The sequence below is a fragment of the Euprymna scolopes genome, chromosome 17, assembly GCF_053919585.1.
Source record: "Euprymna scolopes isolate OS-2025 chromosome 17, ASM5391958v1, whole genome shotgun sequence".
NCBI classification, from domain to species: Eukaryota; Metazoa; Mollusca; class Cephalopoda; order Sepiida; family Sepiolidae; genus Euprymna; species Euprymna scolopes.
Window position 1 is genome coordinate 72459569 of NC_136498.1, and position 19177 is coordinate 72478745.

Below are 19177 nucleotides of genomic sequence, written 5' to 3' on the forward strand. Positions count from 1 at the left end.
GATCTCAATTCGTGAAATCAAGCTATAAGTCGTTGGTAAGTCTCCTTCTTCGGCAGTATTTTGTCAAGGACAGTACACATAGACGATGAAGTTGATTGCAGGATAGCCAATGCTTGTGCTGTCTTTGAACATCTCAAAACCAGTGTGGGAGTGTAAAGGAATTCGGCTGCAGAACAAACCCCAAGTATACCGAGCTGTGATTCTTATCATCCTTATGTATGCTTGTGAAACTTGGACTGTATATGCTAGATATGCCAAGAAACTTAACCATTTTCATATGAACTGCCTCTGTAAATTAAGTGGCAAGACAAGAAACCAGACACAGAGTTTCTAGCCCAGTGAAACCTTCTGTCAGTACACACCATGTTACAGCAGTGCTAGGCTCGTTGGGCAGGTGATATATACCGTGTGCCTGATTCAAGACTCCCAAAACAGTTCCTTTACGGTGAACTGTCCAAAGGAAAAAACCCCGCAGGAGAACAGTTAAAACGGTTTTAAGGACAATCTAAAAGTCTCCCTCAAACAGTTCGGTTTGAATTCCAACTCATGGGAAAAACTATCCCAAGACAGATATCCCTAGCATGTCGCAACTCACAAATGAACTAAAACTGCTGAATCCGCACGCAATGGAGAACGCAAGAAAACATCAGAAAAGACAGTGCAGTCAACATCACTGATACAAAATCATCCCACCGATATCAACATGCGAGAAATACTTCAGAGCTTGAATTGGTTTAATACGTCATCTTCGAACCCACAGAACGATTACATCATCACGATCATCTTCGCGAGTGATGGACGAACATCATCATCACGAAGCAGATTTTGTAGCCTTTTTCCATTTTCTGTAGTAAAAAAAAAAAAGCATAAAATATATTCGAATTCTATTTTATCTTACATTTCAAGCCTGACACATAAACAAATAATTAAGAATTTGGAGGGCTCCTATTGAGAAGGTCACCGATTTTAGATTTTTTTTTCAATTTGGATGAGATATTTTGGGAATAAGCCAATTTTAGAGAAGGTTTCTTTTTAGTAAAAATGTTGAATGTTTTATGTGTAAAATTTCATGTGAAAAAGCAGGAGAAATGTTATACGATGAACCAAAAACAAAACAATGACTTCAAATGCATAAATTCACAGAATAAATATTTTAGAATTGTTTGAAGTGGAAGTTTAGAGATACAGAAAGGTATAGAATTAATAGAATTTCTCACCCTAAAGACCTTGTAAAACAAGGAATCTTTAGCTGAGATATCGAAGAAGTCATAATTGATAATTTACACGGCTCTGAAAAGCGTAATCAAAACTTCACTCAACTATACAAATAATACTTCGTTAAGTTTATAAAGATTGGCGAACCGCACTGAAAAAGTGAAATGTTATGTGTATTAATGTTTGTGTGCGGAACTATTATGTGAATTGTTATTTTACAAATCAGAAGGTTTTGTATTCAAATCACGTCGAGTCTTCAACAATTTTGGAGGGTCCCTCTTTAGGGGTCACCAATTTTAGACGGTTTATTTTAGGAGTTCCGATTTCAGTGAGATATTTTGGGGATAAGCTTATCGAAATATCCTTCGTTTCGGCTAAATAAAAACTATTTTATGTTTGTAATTTAATGTGAGAAAGCGAGAAAAATAGGTCATAATATTTGGATCCGTGATTCCATTTGTCAGACTGGCGATACGGTGACCTGACTTATAGGGACGAGTGTATTATATATATATATATATATATATATACAAGCGGGTGTAACCGGCGTTTGCCGGGTGTTTGTAGGTGTGTGTGTAGGGGGGGGGGTAAAGTAAAGAATAAGCGAAGTAATAACCCTGTTCAATATTAAAAAAATGGTAAATTTCCTAAAAAAAATCGGAAAAACGAAAACAAACAAAATACATCGAACGAACGTAAAACTTTTTTAAAAAAAGAAATCGGAAAAACAAAAAGCAAAACTAAGGGAAAAAATTATGAACATGGTCAGAAAAACAAAAACAAAGAAACACAGCGAAAAGCGAAAAAAAAAAGAAAATGGCCTACATAACCCTTCGTTTCAGCTAAGTCCATGGTGCGTTTCACCAAGTAGAAAGCATAGAACGAAAATGAACGTTAAAACTCCATTCCAGTTTTTTTAAGCAACTACAAAACGAAATAAAATATGTTTATTTTATTTAAAAAAAAATGGGAAGAATCCTTTTTTTTTTCAGTGTATAAATGTTGGGGAAAAAATCGTGATTAAGCAACGTAAAAGTATGCGTGGGATAAGAATTAATGTTTGTGGGAATGTCGCGATCGATTAATTCCGTGGTGTGTTTCACAAAATAGAAAGCATAGAACGGAAAGACACGATGAAATTCCATTCCAGATTTTTTAAGCAACAGAAAACCGAAACCGGCGTTCGTTCGTAACCATCCCTTGTGAACAATCACGCAACGCAGTAAACGGGTGGCGGGGGAAAGAGGAATTAATTAGAGAGAAAAGATTTTACTACTTCCAGTGATTTTAACCGATGTTGGCAGGGAAATCTCAGTAGAAAAAATATAGGAATCTACGATTATGGAGAGATAATATGCCTATAACACACCTCAGATATTGTGCTGTAATTTGTGTATATTACATTTGTATGAAATGTCTTGATTTTTAATCCTATTAAGGTCAAAATTATAGGGGGAAAATGAGTTCATTTTATATATATGTGTTTACGGATATATGTGTGTGTATGTGCGTGTGTGCGTGCGTATTTGTGTGTGCTAGATTTTTTATCACGTAAAAGGTGGATAAAGCCTATAGTTTGTTTGCTTAGAATGAGTGTTATACCAAATTGATGGCTGAATATGATAAAATATGTGCTTACGTTTGCATTAGATACCAAAAATATCAATGGTCCGTAAAAAAATTCAATCAGATGCTGTCCTCTAATTTCCGCCTGGTTCCCTTCCCTTAATACTGAAAATATTAGAACAGTGCTTCTTAGCCATGTATGCTCACGCAATTGGACTTGGTCACTCTTGTCTGACAGCTCTAAGGGTATCGGTTTGGCTGCTGTATAATGACAGTACAGGGGCCGTAACTCTTTGGTAGCGCTTACAGTAGCTGCTCTATCATCAGTTGCATAATATCGGGATGTTTGTAGTACAATGTAGTGCATGGAAAGGGGTCTTACACTCATTTACGGTGCGCTTTTCCGAGACCACTTTTCTGTGGGCGAGAAATCGCCTGATGGTCTACTTGTGTTGCATGTTTATGGCTATGCATATCTACTTTTCCAGCATTTCTCGCCCTAAACTATTTAATCTAATCACAGCTCAATCCCCCAATAAACGATCAAATCAAACGCACACTCAAACAACACTGCCTCTTCCCTAGAAGCTTGCGGTAACAAATATCCCAAATTGTATAAGAACTAACTTAGATGGATTTTTTCCTAGCAAACTACACGGATATTTTAGCGCTAAGTTAAACAATCATCCATCTCCTTTAACCACTTTAACATGCCTAGTTAATTTCTATTTTATAGTAAGGAATCAGACAGACCCATGCACGGACTTGGAGTCTATATTCGTAACAACCCCTCTTGGCTGAGGAATCCAAACGAGAATCATACAATTAGGAATCTACGTGCTTTAGACTAAACCTCCAACACAGCGTTAGTTGCTTATATTTCCTCTATCGTTCTCTTTCGTCCCAGGACTGTACCCTAATCAACCTGTACTCTGACTTTAATGTCCACCACAATAATTGGTTTCTCTAGTTCCACATACACAGTTGATAACATCATACATAAATTTTCTATATTCCATTTCCTGAGACAGACAGTAATTGTCCCGACTTGTCACTGAGATATACAGGATCAGTAAATCTCACTTCTAGATCTATTTCTGATTACAGTTTCCGAGAATTAAGTAACAAATGCCCATTGACCACTTGAGAATGCTGATTATGTAATAATAATAATAATAATAATAATAATAATAATAATAATAATAATAATAATAATAATAATAGAAATCACTTTAAATTCTTTACCTCAAGTGGAAGAGACATTGCTAAAAAAAAAAAGATACTGCAAGAAGGCTGGCTGAAAAGCCATCAGGAATCACATCAGAATTTTTCTCTTTTTGTGGAATAGTGCGCAAATGAGACTACTGAATGGTTCGACGCAGCAATTGAAGCGCATATTTCCACACGGAAGTTCTGCAGCAAACCCCACTCCCTAATAGGTCACTTCTACTTGAGCAGCTACCATTGCTCCACCATAGTATGCATACCACAATTTTATCCGACATAAGTCCAGTACAAATAGACAAAATGATATAGAAGCTAGAAATAATTGTAAGATCGAAATAAATGCAGCTAAGAGAAGATATACCAAAACTACCAGAAAACGCACTGAGTCGCAGATATTAGGAACCTGTGATTTCCAGAAAATTTGTAACGGTGTAGTAAATAATGGGCAATCAACCATTCTACCACTCTTCGGTAAACTTTAGGTTGTTTAAACGGCCACAGAAGGCTAACCTCCATGCCCGACGATTTGCATTCAACTCAACTTTGGGCCCAGAAAACCATTCCCTCCCAGATGTTCTTTTGCAGACAGAAACCTCGATCGATAATTTGAAAATCACCCCTTCCTAAGTTCGTAATATCATAAAAAAAACTTTAAAAATGAATGTGGACCTAATCTCATTACGGTTATACTATTAAAAATGTTCCATTGAAGTTTCCCCAGTTCTCTATAAACTCTACAACAAATGCCTTACCTAATAGATGCCATCAGCTAGAATCGAAACCAAATATTTAGCTTAAGCTATCGACCGATGGTTAAGAAACATTAAAAATCAAGCAACTTCAAACTATGAATGTAGATTTGGGTATGCGCAGCACTAACATGTTTAGTCGACTTACTCCTGCTTAAATCAAATTTTCTTTCAGTTTTGAATCCTTAGCGTCTATTTTTACCGGCTAAAAACCAAACCGAAAGTGTTCGGCACGCCCAAATACTTTATATATCAAGTTTCATGTCTGTAGACACAAAACTTCACGCACGAAGCTGCTAGAGACGTACACACGGAGAAGGTCACTTTTAAATATATAGATATATACTAATATAAATGTCCGTCTGTTAAAAAGTTTGCAAGCTATACTCTACGTAATCATGTACAATATAGAAAATGTGCATAACCAGAATTGAGCATAATGTTGTATATTGGTTTATATTGTAGGAAATGATATATTAAAACGTGTCATGTGTTATCTAGTGGATGTAAGATATTGTTCTTTTAATAGACAGCTAATAAACGTGTAAATCGTGTGTATGTTGTTTAGCTAGGAGGACATGATATTGACGTGTAAACCGAGTCATGTTGTATCAGACTTAACACACGGGATATTTTTACAGTTCATCTATAAGAAGAAGAATATATGCTTCATACCTTTTTCTTCAAGAGTTCTTCTGTATCTTCCCGCTGCTCCGTGACGAACCATGAAGCGATCACCATCCAATTGAGACATCTGTTCTTATTTGTGAAACCATTAAAACAACTCTTTATATTTTTATATTATAAATTTATTACAGTTGTCTCAAATGGTTTTCACAGGATCTGCAGTTAGTCTACATTTTCTGTTCATACAGCCCGCTCCTAACTGTCTGTCCACCCCTGTCTAGACGTCTGTCTGCTCTGGTGGTCAATCCTCAACTCTCTGAATCTCTCCGAAACTAACTACATCACGTGTTCTCTTACGTCACCTAATTACGTGTCTCAGACCAACCTAATCCACAGCTAGTTATTTGTTTATTCAAAACCCCAAAATAATGTTTACATATGTTTTCTATTTTCACATTCCTTTTGCAATTCACAAGTCAATCATTTATTCCGCAATTTAATTGTTTATTCTTCTAATCATAATGACTGATCTAGCGACGATCCGTCGCTCAAATCAATTAACAAGAATACAATACCAATAATAATAATGTTTTGGCCCTTGACCCCGCTTGCCACAGTTAACAGATACTACGCTATGATCACAGCCTAAAGGGTCATAACATTACAATAATAGTTAAATTAAACCAATCATCCAATAAGGAAAAATAATAAATGAATATTTATAAATGTTCGTTCTTCAAAAGGATTATGCAAATTAGTTAAGCTTATAAAATCCATCAATGAGTATATTAAAACGTTCGTTTAAATACTTTATTAAATACAGGGTAGAAAGATAAAATTGTGGCCCTAGAAAAGACGAAATTTTGTTGTAGAACACCTACTAGTTGGTCAGTGTTGTACAAATCCCAAGAGCGATAGGAGCCTTCTATCATGTTTGAAAGTGACACAATGTTCAACGGATCAGAGATGCACCGCTGTACAACTCATGCTCTCTATCGATCCAAGTTATGACAAGACGATTGCTAGCACCCTCAAAATGCATACCTAGCCGGTTCGCCGCTTGAGGGCACAGCTTAACGAAGTTTCCGGCCACGGTTATGGTCCTTAGTGTGGTTTCAAGTGAGAGCCACATCGTGCCACCTCACATCTTCGAAGTCGGCTTCAAATCAACACCAAAGTGTACCAGGATGTGCTGAAGAGAGTGGTGATCCCCTTGTGCAATCAAGTGGTCGCTGGCAGAACCTGGGCGTAGGAGTAGGACTTGGCGCCAGCTCACAAATCCAAAAAGACCCAGGCTTAGTTTCAGAAGAAGCCCTACGATTTTGTACCCTTTTCTCACTGCCTCCCTACTCCCCCAACCTGAACCCACTGGAATACTTCGTTTAGACTAACGTCCAAAATATCACGAACATGACCTCTCACAACACCAAAGCCAGGGTGATCCCCGCCATCCGCTGAGTATTCGCCGTGCTCCAGCTGACGCTTGTGTAAAAAAAAAAGCATGCTCCTAGTTCCGGACCCGTATCGAGGCGTTGACTGAGGATGAAGGCGGCTATATTGAATACATATCAGCTCTACTACCTTATCAAGTGACCTGAATTGATTTTTCAATAATAGTTAAAAAATAAAGCTGTGGTGTTGTTTTTCTTAGGGTAGCAATCTAGAAAAAAATGCGCTTTTAATATCAATATCAGTGCGAGAAAAACTCAACTTTATATATATATATAAATATATACGTGTGTGTGTGTGTGTGTGTGGGTGTGTGTGTGTGTGTGTGTGTGGGTGTGTGTAAGTATTCTTACATAACTAAACGTAATTTCTTTTTTGGCTGCTTACGAAAGTAAACGTAATTTCTATCTGTCGGGTTAAGTTATGCGAAAACGGAAAATTAAATTAAGAATGATTGTGTTTGCAGTGAACAATTCCAGGCGTAAAAAACACTCAGTGTTTTGAGCCAACAATGACATATAAAGATAAGTACTAACTAACGCTTATTTTGAAAGAAATTGCGAGTTTTCAAAATATAAGATAATATGTAAATTATTATGGATATTGAAAATAATTGGATATATACAATGATATATATAAATATGTACGGCATAATCACGTTGACAAACCGGTTCCAGTTTGATCACCGAAAGTAAGCAACGTTGAACCTGATTTGTACTAAATGTGTGACCATTTGGGACATTCGAATGCTGTATATGGTCTCTGCTTATCTTGGCAGTGTTTCCAGTCGTCCTGAACTTCTTATTTCCACTGGGCTGAAACAGTGCCGATTCAAGATTGTAGTTGGAGATTGCGCAACCCTTGCCTCACAATTACACGCGCAGCTGCTCCTACAGAAAGTATTCTTTGTCTTTCGATACTGAACAGGGCATTAATAGATAGTTATGCACACACACACACACACACATATTTATATTTATTTATGCGCATATTTAAATAAAGAAGCTTTCTGTTGTCTTTAACAATGTCTGTTTAAATGAAAAAATGCTGCTTAAATATACGCAATATACGTATATATATTTGGAGAGGTAAATGCCTGTATCATTCAAACACGGAAGATGAGATGATTTCTTCTGATTAACTGTTGGTTATAGCTACTTTATCGTCGTCGATGCCGTCATAAATCATAGCTGGAATGTCGCTCATATGCCACTCATTTGAGTTATTCTTATGCCTTTGAATTAGCCACAATAAAAATAGAACAACGGTATAAGACAAGACGTGTATTAATAAAAGCTAAAGGGTTGCAGAATGAAGAGTGTTTCCGTTCCACCGAGCTGTGAGGTTAACTCCGGAACGAGAGCTCCACCTGAGATCATTAAGAGTCCCAGTATATATGGATCGTCCATTCAGAGGGTGGTTCCCCACAGCACCCCCATCCTAAGCTGATTGGTCCAGATGTTAAAACTGTATTTTTTCTTTTGGGGGCAGACCAGCAACGTGGTGTGTGCACTTTCTCTCTCTGCCGCAGCGTCTGGGTTCTGGCATGATTTGTGGAGGTTCTATGTTCTTGATTACCTCTACGCCTTCTTGTAGGGGTTCTGCTTGATCCTCGGGGTGCGTTTCCTTCTTTGATTCAGGTGCCTTTTATGTTCGCATTTTAGGCCCTGACTAATGTATGTGACATTGCCGATTCTTTGTGAGATCGTGCGCTATTCCCAAAAGAAAAAGTTGTTCTTTGAGATGCTTAAAATACACATTATCGCCGAGGTTAAATCGTTTTGGTGGTATGGTAAAGGTTCTATGTTGCATTGCGTGTTTGCGCAGCAGTTTTACAAAAACTGATTCGATTTTTCGGCCAAACATGATTTCAGCTGGGATCCAGCATCTGATATGTAAGGATTTTTGTGATTCTATAAACTTAGAGAAATTGGTGGAGAAACTTTTCCGTTGGTGTGCCGTACGCTTTCTTTGACGACCTTTTTAGCGTGTCGACGAATCGTTCGGCCTGTCCGTTGCCATTAGGATGGTAATGAAAGGTCGTAATATGCTTCGTATGTTTCGCAAAACTTCCTGAACTCTGCCGAGGTGAACTGCGTAGCGTTATCGCTAACCAGACAGTCCACGACTCCAAAACGAGCAAACAAACAACTCTAATAAAAATTCGTTGTCGTTGGTTTTCTGCATCTCTGGACCTTTGACCATTTGGAGTAACTGTGTACTACTATCAGGTACTAGAAGTCTTCTACTGATCCCACGGCCAGGGTTTATGCGTTATAGATGTCCTGGCAGCCAAAGCACAGCCATTGCACATTTTCACCGTATTTCGAAGATGGCAAGTAGACAAAACTTCTCATAAGCTTTTTCATCCGGTTTGTTCCTGGATGATTCATGTGAAAATCCGTCATTATCCTTTTGTGCAGAGTTTTAGGGATTACAACCCTTTCACTGTAAAGCAGCACTTCGTCGCAAACAGAAAAGTGTCTGAAACGGTATTAACTTGTGCTTAGGGGTTTGGATGAAATTGTCATTCACGGCCTCTGCCTAAATTTCTTGGTATGCTATCGGCAGTTCACGCATAAGATTATTAATTATGGTTTTCAATTCGCTATTATACGTAGTGCCGCCATTACTAAGTCTTCAAGAGGTTAAATTGACCGTCCGCATGTGCAAGTTAATTCGAGGAAAGAAATTCTAGTGTAAAATCTTAATGAGCGGTTCGTCGTAAATGTTGGGAATCCCTTTTTATCCTAAAAGGGATATCAAAGACCTATGGTCGGTTTTGCAGAAAAAATTGCTTCCGAAAATTGTGCCTAATCCTTCTTTTTCGATTTGAGAGTAATTTTTCTCCGCTGGAAGTAAGGTCCGGGATGCGAAAACGATTAGCCGTTTTGAGCCATCTGCCATCCTATGAAACATTCATGAGCCAATATCATACTGGCTAGCGTCGCTAGCCACTATTATATCCAAATTCGGGTTAAAATGAGTTAAGAATAGTTTTGAGGTAAGGATTCCTTTTATTTCTTGAAATGGTGTCTGTAAATCCGATGTCCATTCCCAAGGTTTATCTGTCTTTAGTAATTGGTTAAGTGTTGCGCGCAGTTTGTGTATGTTGGGGATAAACCCTTGGTAATAATTTACCAAGCCTAAAAAAACTTTGTAGTTGTGCTCTAATAACGTTCGCTCTTTCCGGATTTGGGCGTCTGCCATCTTTATCGATGATATGTCCTAGGTACTTGATTTTTTGAAAGAAAAATTCACACTTGTCTTCTTTGACCTTAAACCCATAATTTTGTATTCACGTGAACACTTATTTGATATGGTTGCGTGTTTTCCCCTACTTTTGCTCGCTATAATGATGTCATCTAAATATGCGATGACGGTTTCAAGGTCGCCCAGCATTGTATCCATGACTTGCTGGAATATCGAGGCTGCTACCTTGACCCTGAACGCGAGCGTTTGGTATCTGTACAAACGCCGACGTGTATTTATACAGAGAAGATTAGCGCTTTCGTCGTTTACAGGAATTTGTAAATAAGCATCCCTTAGGTCGATCTTAGAAAAAAACTTGCTGACATTTAATTTTTTGAGCACTTCCTCCGGGCTGGGTAATGCATAGTGGAAGTCTTCCAATGGCCTGTTGAGTTCGGTCGAGAAGTTGGCGCAAACGCAGATTTCCTCGGAACTTTTTTTTACGTAGACTGCCGGTACAGTCCACCCTCTGTATTAAATTTTAGACAGTATACTGGTGTTTTCCAATCTGTCCAATTCCTGATTTATCTTGTTCAGGAATGAGAAAGGGACGTTGCGTTTCTTGTAACCGGTTGTGTGCCCGGTTTCAGCATAAAATCCACGACCATTTTTGTTCACCTCCCAAGACCAGGAGTGAATACATCTGGGAATTCTTCCTTAAAACTAGTTCTTAGTTTCTTAGTTTCCACTGGGTAAGCTTCTATTTTTTTTTTTTTTTTTTTTTTTTTTTTGCAAAATGTGAAGATAGGTAAGTCCAACAGATTAAACTCATCCATCCAATCAGAGTCGAACAGGTTTTCACTATGTTTTCCATACATATATTTTGAGGTTTTTTTAGTTTTTCCCAGCAGAGTCGTCTTGATTAATTGACCGTTGACGGCTTTTGCCGTTTTATGGGTTCTTAGCATATTAGGTTTTCATAATTTCTTCCGCGTTTGAAGTTTAGTATTGTAAGATCCTATCCACTGTCTAACTGATATTTAACATCCATGCGAGAATTTTGGCCGTAACGTATTTACGTAAGTTTTCTTCTAAGGCGTCTCGGATTATGGTTTGGTGCACTCGGCTTTTGCTATGATTTTTCCTGCAGTGAGAGATTTGTATGTCACATTCTATTACATATAAAACATTTTCTTGTTAAGTATTGGCAATCTTTGACCCAGTGTTTACCGCCATATCTGAAAAAAGGGCTCTGTGCTTTTAGTTTTTCAGACTTTTGGGGGTAATTTTGTGTATAAAGTCTTGTGTTGCAGGTCGGCGTTTTTTTTTTTCTTGGTTATGTTTTTATATTTACGATGCCCGCTTCGATATTTTTCGCATCTTTTTTTTTTATTATTTCCACTTTTTGACAATTCTCAGCCAATTTTTGCAGCGTCAAGTTCGCTTCGTTTTCTAGTTCCGTTAGGCTAAAACTTGCGCAAAAACAAGGCATTCAAAATTGTCTGCTGTTAATTCCGACAACGTGAAGTCATCGCAATGTTTGTTGACAACCGCTGCGTACATGGCAAAGTTATCATTATCGTCTTTTGTTACGTTTAAGCATTTCTATCTCTTATGGAAAAGAGGCGTTCTGGGGAAGAATAGTTCTGTTAGCAGATGTGCCATAGTTGAACGATTACTCCGCGATTTTCTGTAGCAACATGAAGGCCATGAATTTGTCGTGTTTAGTTGTTTAAATCTTACGTAGTAGCAGTCGGGTCTTCTTCTGGTCAGACCAGTTACCGCAATCGCTATTGAAAAAGTCTTAATATCTCCTGAAATAAGCTGCGAATGATTTTTCTTCTTCTTCATACTTGAAATTATCTATTACAGATCATATCGTATTTTGGGAAAAAGTTTAATCATTTTCCGCGTGCACATTTAATCTTCAAAATTTGTGTCAGTGAATCATCTGTCCGTTGTTGGCGCTCGGACGATTGTTTTTGATGTTCCATTTATTGTTCGGGTCATTGTTTCTGTAATTCGATTTGTTCTTCTAGCTTTTGTTGATGTTGTACCACCATTTCCTGTTTTCCCCATTTCTCCAATAAGTCTTTTTACATCCTTTTGTGTTCACTTTGCAGTTTCATTAACTGAGCCAAAGCTGACCTTAGCTTCTCCATCTTGTCTGGTTAGTTAGTTCAGAAAGAAAAAAAAATAAAGATTTCGTCCTTTTTTATCTTGTCCATCAGGAAAGAGAATTGTATAGTTCGCCATCTATTTTCTCTCTTTTTGCAAATACCAGGCGGGAAACAATGATTATTTCTGCATTATTTGACACCGTTTGGAAAAATGCATTTCAAAATAAAATGTTCGTTACACTTAAGAATTTTAAAACGTTTGGATTTTCTTTTTTTGGATTAAAAGGAAACAGAGATATTAAAAAAATATATTAACTTCGTGTTTACGTTTAATTATGCCGTTTAACCGACACAAACATAAATGCTCTCAAAAGTGAAAAAACTGTTTGTATTTTTCCTTAAGCGTAAAAGAAGTCAAATAAAGAGAACAGTTAATAGTCTAAAAAAAAATACTGTATATTTTTCCCAGGTAGAAGAAATAAATAAAAAAAAATTTCTCTTTTTAGTCATGCAGAGAAAACAACAGTGACCAATTTTTTAACATTGAACACAATAAGGAGATTAAGAATTTAATCTTACTTTTGTTCTTTTGAAATGTACATTTTCCGATAGGATGGACCGACACAATTTGTTTTTTGTAAAATTATTTTACTTACAGCTTTTCGTCTCGCGCTTATCCGGTTCTGAATTTTTTTTTTCGGTGAATTGGGTTTTACCGATTAATTCTTTATTTTATAAATCAATTAGCAAAATTGTAATGTTTTTTTTTTCTTTGGGATTACCACGAGAAAAAAAGCTCTTTCTTGAATCCTCGTAATGCCAGTGTTATAAGAACACTGGTTTATTAAATTCATTTTCCATTTCGTGATTTGTCGAATCCTTCTGACGCCAATGTTATGAGAACACTGGTTTATTGCTCTTGGACTGGTAGGTATAAGGGTTTCGGGCGTGAGTTCGTTTCAGGAATCCTTCTGTCTCCACTGTTATGGCCCTGAATTAGCTACAATAAAGACAGAACAACAGTGTAAGACAAAACGTGTATTAATAAAAGACAAACACAGGGTTACAGAATGAAAAGAGTGTTTGCGTTCCACCGAACCGCGAGGTTAACTCTGGAACTAGAGCTCCACCTGGGATCAATGAGTTCCGGTATATATGGATCGTGGATTCAGTCCATTCAGTGGGTAGTTTCCCACAACAATTACATAGAGAGAGTTAACAAAAGTGATGCTCTTTGCCATATTAGGGCTAATAATATTTCGCCTACGACGTCTCCCGTTAATTCTGTTTCTCTTCTTTTTTGTCCTTTCTTTCTGTTGATTTCCTTAATTATGTCTTTTTATCTGATTTTTTTTATTTAATCAATTTTGTACGATTGTTGACAATGTGTATGATATGGAACACAAAAAAAGAAAATATCATTTCAAAGCAAAGCCTGAAAAAATTATGGTCTACATAGAAAAGTAAAAGGACTAGTTGTTAAAAGTGGATGAGAAAAATACATATTCTAGTAAAAATATAATAAATTTATAATTTAAAACATTTCAGCGTTAAGAATCTTTTTAAAAATTCAATTTATTTATTTATAAATTCTTAATGCTGCTATATTTTAAGTTATAAATTTATACTATTTTTTACTAGAATATCTTTTTTTTCTTCTTACCTAGTTTTAATAACTAGTTCTTTTACTTTTCCAAGTTTAACCTTAATCATATTTTAATGCTCGCATTTTCTATGCCATATATATATATTTATATATGTATATATATACATATATTTATATATATATATATATGTATATACTGTGACAGCAGAATCAAGACTTCAAAAAGGGTGTTGATGGCAACAAAAAGGGTATTTCATTTTACGTTACAATTGTTTCCATGTCCAGTCGAACAATTTCAAACATTATATCGTTTGTAAAATTTTTCCAAAACCAGCATTTCTTCAGACTTTATGAATAAACACACTTTTGACTAGAGAGCATTTTTGAAGAGAAAGAAAAAAAGAAAAATTCCCTTAACGGGAAAAGCCTGTGGGAAACATTTACCTTTGCTGTAGCTACGGAAAAGCCCATTTAAATATTAGTATATCGCCTAATTTTTGTATCCTTATTTAAGAACAGAGTCATAAGAAGTTTTCAAAGAAACCCCAAGCTATTTAAAAAAAGATTATACATCCCATTCGTTGAGTTCCTAAATAAGATCTCGCTGTTTCTTTATTTCCCAATAATTTATTTTTTATAAAAGAGTTTTTTAATTTTTATTTCTATATTTATAGTACAGCCGTAACAACCTTGCAATAGCGTTACGGTTAATTTTAGTTTCGTATTAGTGGCAAGTAATGTTTACAGATTTATCGTTATTATAGTACTTAGATTTAAGACCATTTTAGGTTTAAAGTTTAATTGAATATGAGAATAAATAAAAAGGCTGTATTATATATATATAAATCTTTGTACAACATTTCGGGTGAGGTATTCTAATCTATTTATTATTATTTAATGTTTTAAAATTTATTGTCATTCAACTTGAATGAAAACTTGAATATGTTTTCATTCAAGTACTGAATTACACGAACTCAGTATATTATATATAAGTCTAAATATATATATATATATATATATATATATATATATACATATATATATATATATAGTACGTGAGTGTACTATTTATAGGAGTAAAAGACAAACGCAGTATATATCATATATAATACTACTGCCTTCAGCTTTGCTTATTCGTCTCTTCGGCTCAGGGTTGAACACGATGATGAATTTTCATATATTGCTTATTAATGGCGTTCTTTGAGAGAGAGACACTAATAAACATGGCCGTATTCCGCATTATTATGTATTTTATTGTTTTCGCTTTATTTCTCAACTGCTTACCTTGCATTTACACACATATGTCTACATAATGGCAGGCTATAAAACACATGAACACAAGCCCACACATGCACTCCCACACATGTATATATATATATATATATATATATATATATATATATATATATATATATATATAACTTAAATTTTGAAGTATATATATATATATATATGTATATATTTATATGACGGTATTATACAAGCTTTAATCTGAAAGTATTTCAAAATTTAAGTTAATATATATATATGTGTGTGTGTGTGTGTGTGTGTTTGTATTAACTTAAATTTTGAAATACTTTCAGATTAAAGCTTGTATAATACTGTAAGATAAAAGTCCATATAAATATTAGTACCAGTATTTATAAGACAGTCCTAATCAGATAATGAATCTCAATACATTAGATAGAGCAATTATCTAAAGAAACATTTGGAATTAAATTCAGCAAATTAAAAGAAATTACGACAAATTTATTATTCGACAAGAAACACAAAAATCTAAAGGTTTTTTGTCCATTAATCCATAGACTTTCAATAAATGGCGTATCTTATGAGAGGAAATGGTTTAAACAAAATAATGTTTATAGGAATCATAAATTTTGTAATTTAGCATATAGATTGAAAAACTAAAAAGGTTTTCATTAAAAGCCCAGAGAAGGCCAAAATTTAAATGGATATTCCATGGTGTAGTTAGGCTCAGTGAAGAAATATAGATGCACATTCGTAAGATCTAAGACAATGATGAAAGCTGTAATCCAAATGGAGAGTTTTGAATGTTCAAATGAATGCATATGAAACAATGCATAAAACGCAATCAAGTAAAATCCATTGCATGCGGTAATATTCCAACAAGCGAACTGTATGAAAAAAATTCTGAAAAGTTTGTTAAAGTTTACTGAAAATTTTCTCATACAATTAATATATGAAAATATATTAAATATATTACAATTATAATAAAATGTAGAATTTTATTAAATCATTTTATACATTGGCTTGAATTACAGTTGAAAATTCAAAGTTCAAATACCGTGGTTCAGTTGTTCCCTTAACTGAAAAATTTATTTTGAACGTGCTCCTGTAATAGCAAAGGACCCGCTGTTGATTATATAAAAATATTTTTATACAAGGGCTTGAATTAAAAAAAAAATTAATTTAAAATGAAAAGTCAAGTATCACGGTTCAATTGTGTTCTTAACAGAAACATTCATTTCGAGCGCGCCCGTCTTATCAAAAAAGCTACTGTTGATTTTATATGGCAGGCGCTTCTGCTTATGCGGTGATAAAACTTCTCAAATGCACTTTTAATGTTAGGCTTTATAAGGATTTTAAGTTTGTTCAAAATCGGAATGTTCATCCATTCAAACAGAATTTTCGATTATCGATTTCTGATAATTATCGCAGATACTATGACATAAAACCTATCTAAGAACACTTCTATACACATAAAGTACATTTAAGTATTTTTTTCTTTTAATCGGCCAAGTCGTTTTGGAATCCACAGGGAACGGACTAACACACATATGAGCACACAAAGTACGCATATGTATATCTCTACTTTATAAGTGGAAATTTATAGCATGATTGTATTTAGTAAACTTTTTTTTTCATTGAAACATTATTAAAAAATACCAAAGAGCTTCTGTTTAATTATACCTGTTTAATTTTTTTTTTTTTACTTGTATTTATTTATTTTTTTAATAGTATTTTTCTCGGAAACATAAAAACGTATAATTAAACAAAATCGCTCTGCTATCTGTAAAGATATTTGTTTAAAACTTCTTCTATGTATCTCTGAAGAGAGATATGTCGCCATCTTGCTTTGCCTTCAAGAAGCTGTATGCTATGACAGATTGAAAACAGCACGTGACGCCCACTCGTGAAGTAAAACTGTTATTCTGCTATGGTCAATTAATTGTATAAATTCATATATATATATATATATATATATATATATATATATATATAATTTTTAAAATATAATTATCCACTGACACGTGTTCCGTCGTCTACGACTCATCAGAGTGTCTGAATCTAGTGAGATTCGAAATATATGTATATATACATATATATATATATATATTAATATTAATATTTGTGTGTGTCTGTGTGCGTGTCAGTGTGTGTGTGTGTGTGTGTGTGTGTGTGTGGTGTGTGTGTGTGTGTGTGTGTGTGTGTGTGTGTGTGTGTGTGTGTGTGTGTGTGTGTGTGTGTGTGTGTGTGTGTGTAAGGTTGGAGACGCAAATAACCGGATTGAATTATCATAAAAAAATCAAAAGTCGACATAAGTTTAAAAGTGACAAAATAACACGTAAATTAATCTAGAACCTCATCTTAACACGCCCGACCATATAACATACGGTCTGAGGTTCGAATCCTAGAACAGTCAAGGTACGCTGACGAGCAATAGTACCATGTTCGTAGATAACTGTCTTATAAGTAAAATGATAAGTAAATAAATAATATTTGTTTATTTGTTTAAGTAAAAAAAAATATGGGCAATATTTCTAAGGAAATGTATCTTCCCAGATTTCCAAGGATGTAGTTGCCAATAATCGAATTCAATTATCATCAAAAAACAAAAAGAAATCGACCCTAAATATATATATATATATATATATATATATATATATATATATATATATAACCCAAATGACCTTGTAACGAGTGATGTAACCCACTTTCCGGTTTACGACATCCGGTTGCGCATGCGCACATAAATATTAATACATACATAACAACGTAAACAAATAAACACAAATCGCTTCTTTTGCAGATTTTGACCTGCGCACTGAAATATTAACGTTATTATTTCGAAATTATTATTTAACATGGGAAGAGTGGGGGTGTTTTTCAACTATTCATTATTACAACTATACTGTCGCTATTTTCTTACGACTAAACAACTTTAACCCGTTGACAAACGTAAGAACAATTGTAGTAAAGCCAAGACTACTACTACTACTACTACTACTACTCTCTATCCGTCTCTTTTTATTCCTTCCTTCTTTCTTTTTTTATTTTTTGTTTACATTTCTAGATACAAAATAGTTGTGCGAGAACGGTGAATTTGTTGACACATTTTCTAAGCTGTTTCAATATTAATTTTATTTTATTTCATTTATTTAGGTTTTATTTTTTTGCTTCAGGTTTTATTAATTATTATTTTTTTTAGATTTTAAGTTTCTATAACTTGGTTGAAGGATTCCAATATAAGTTTTTCATTTCATATTTCTCATCGGTAGGTTCATGTGCGCTGTTGCTGCTATATGACTTTCGTCGGTGTTCGATTCGTAGGAAAACCAAGTTTAGTTTTCGATTTTTGAGCGATTATTCGGAAAAATAGGTAACTTTACACGAATAGGGAGGATTTTTTTTCATGTTTGAGTGATCCGTCCGTGATTTTTCATTTTAATATACTTTCATAAAAAAGTACTGTTATATCAAAAAAAAACTATTTTCTTTACGTCACACGTGTCACGCTCATACATGAATTCCATAGCTAATATAACATACTGACATAACGGTTCACGTGTAGTCACGTATATATATATATATATATATATATATATATATATATATATATATATATATATATATACGGCATAATCGCGTTGACACACCGGTTCTCGTCAGATCATCGAAGTTAGGCAACGTTGAGCCTGGCTAGTATCAGATGGGTGACCATTTAGGAATTTTAAGCGCTGTATGTGCTCTCCGCTTATCTCGGCATTTGTTTCCAGTCGTCCTATACTTCACTTGGCACTGGTATTTAACAATGTCTACTCAGGAGAGGTGTGGTTGGAGATTGCGCACCTCCTGCCACAAAAATTTCCCGCGCAAGCAACCCATCGTGGGTATCCATGGTCTGTCTAAGACTGAAGGAGCCTGTTTTTCTTAATTTTATTCATCCAGAGAAAGTCTCGAAATAAAGATGGGACGTTGATGAACACATAGATGGGTTTGTTCCTTTTTATTTCTCTATTTATTGCCCTAAACTCAGCAACTATCAATCCACAGTATGCAAGCAATAAAGTAATTGTAGCTTCTCTTCTAATTTTCGGATTATATAATCATGCCCAAATACATTTTATACCCTTTTTAGTGGATTGATAGTTGTTATTCCTTCTGATGAGTTAAGGGTAAAATAG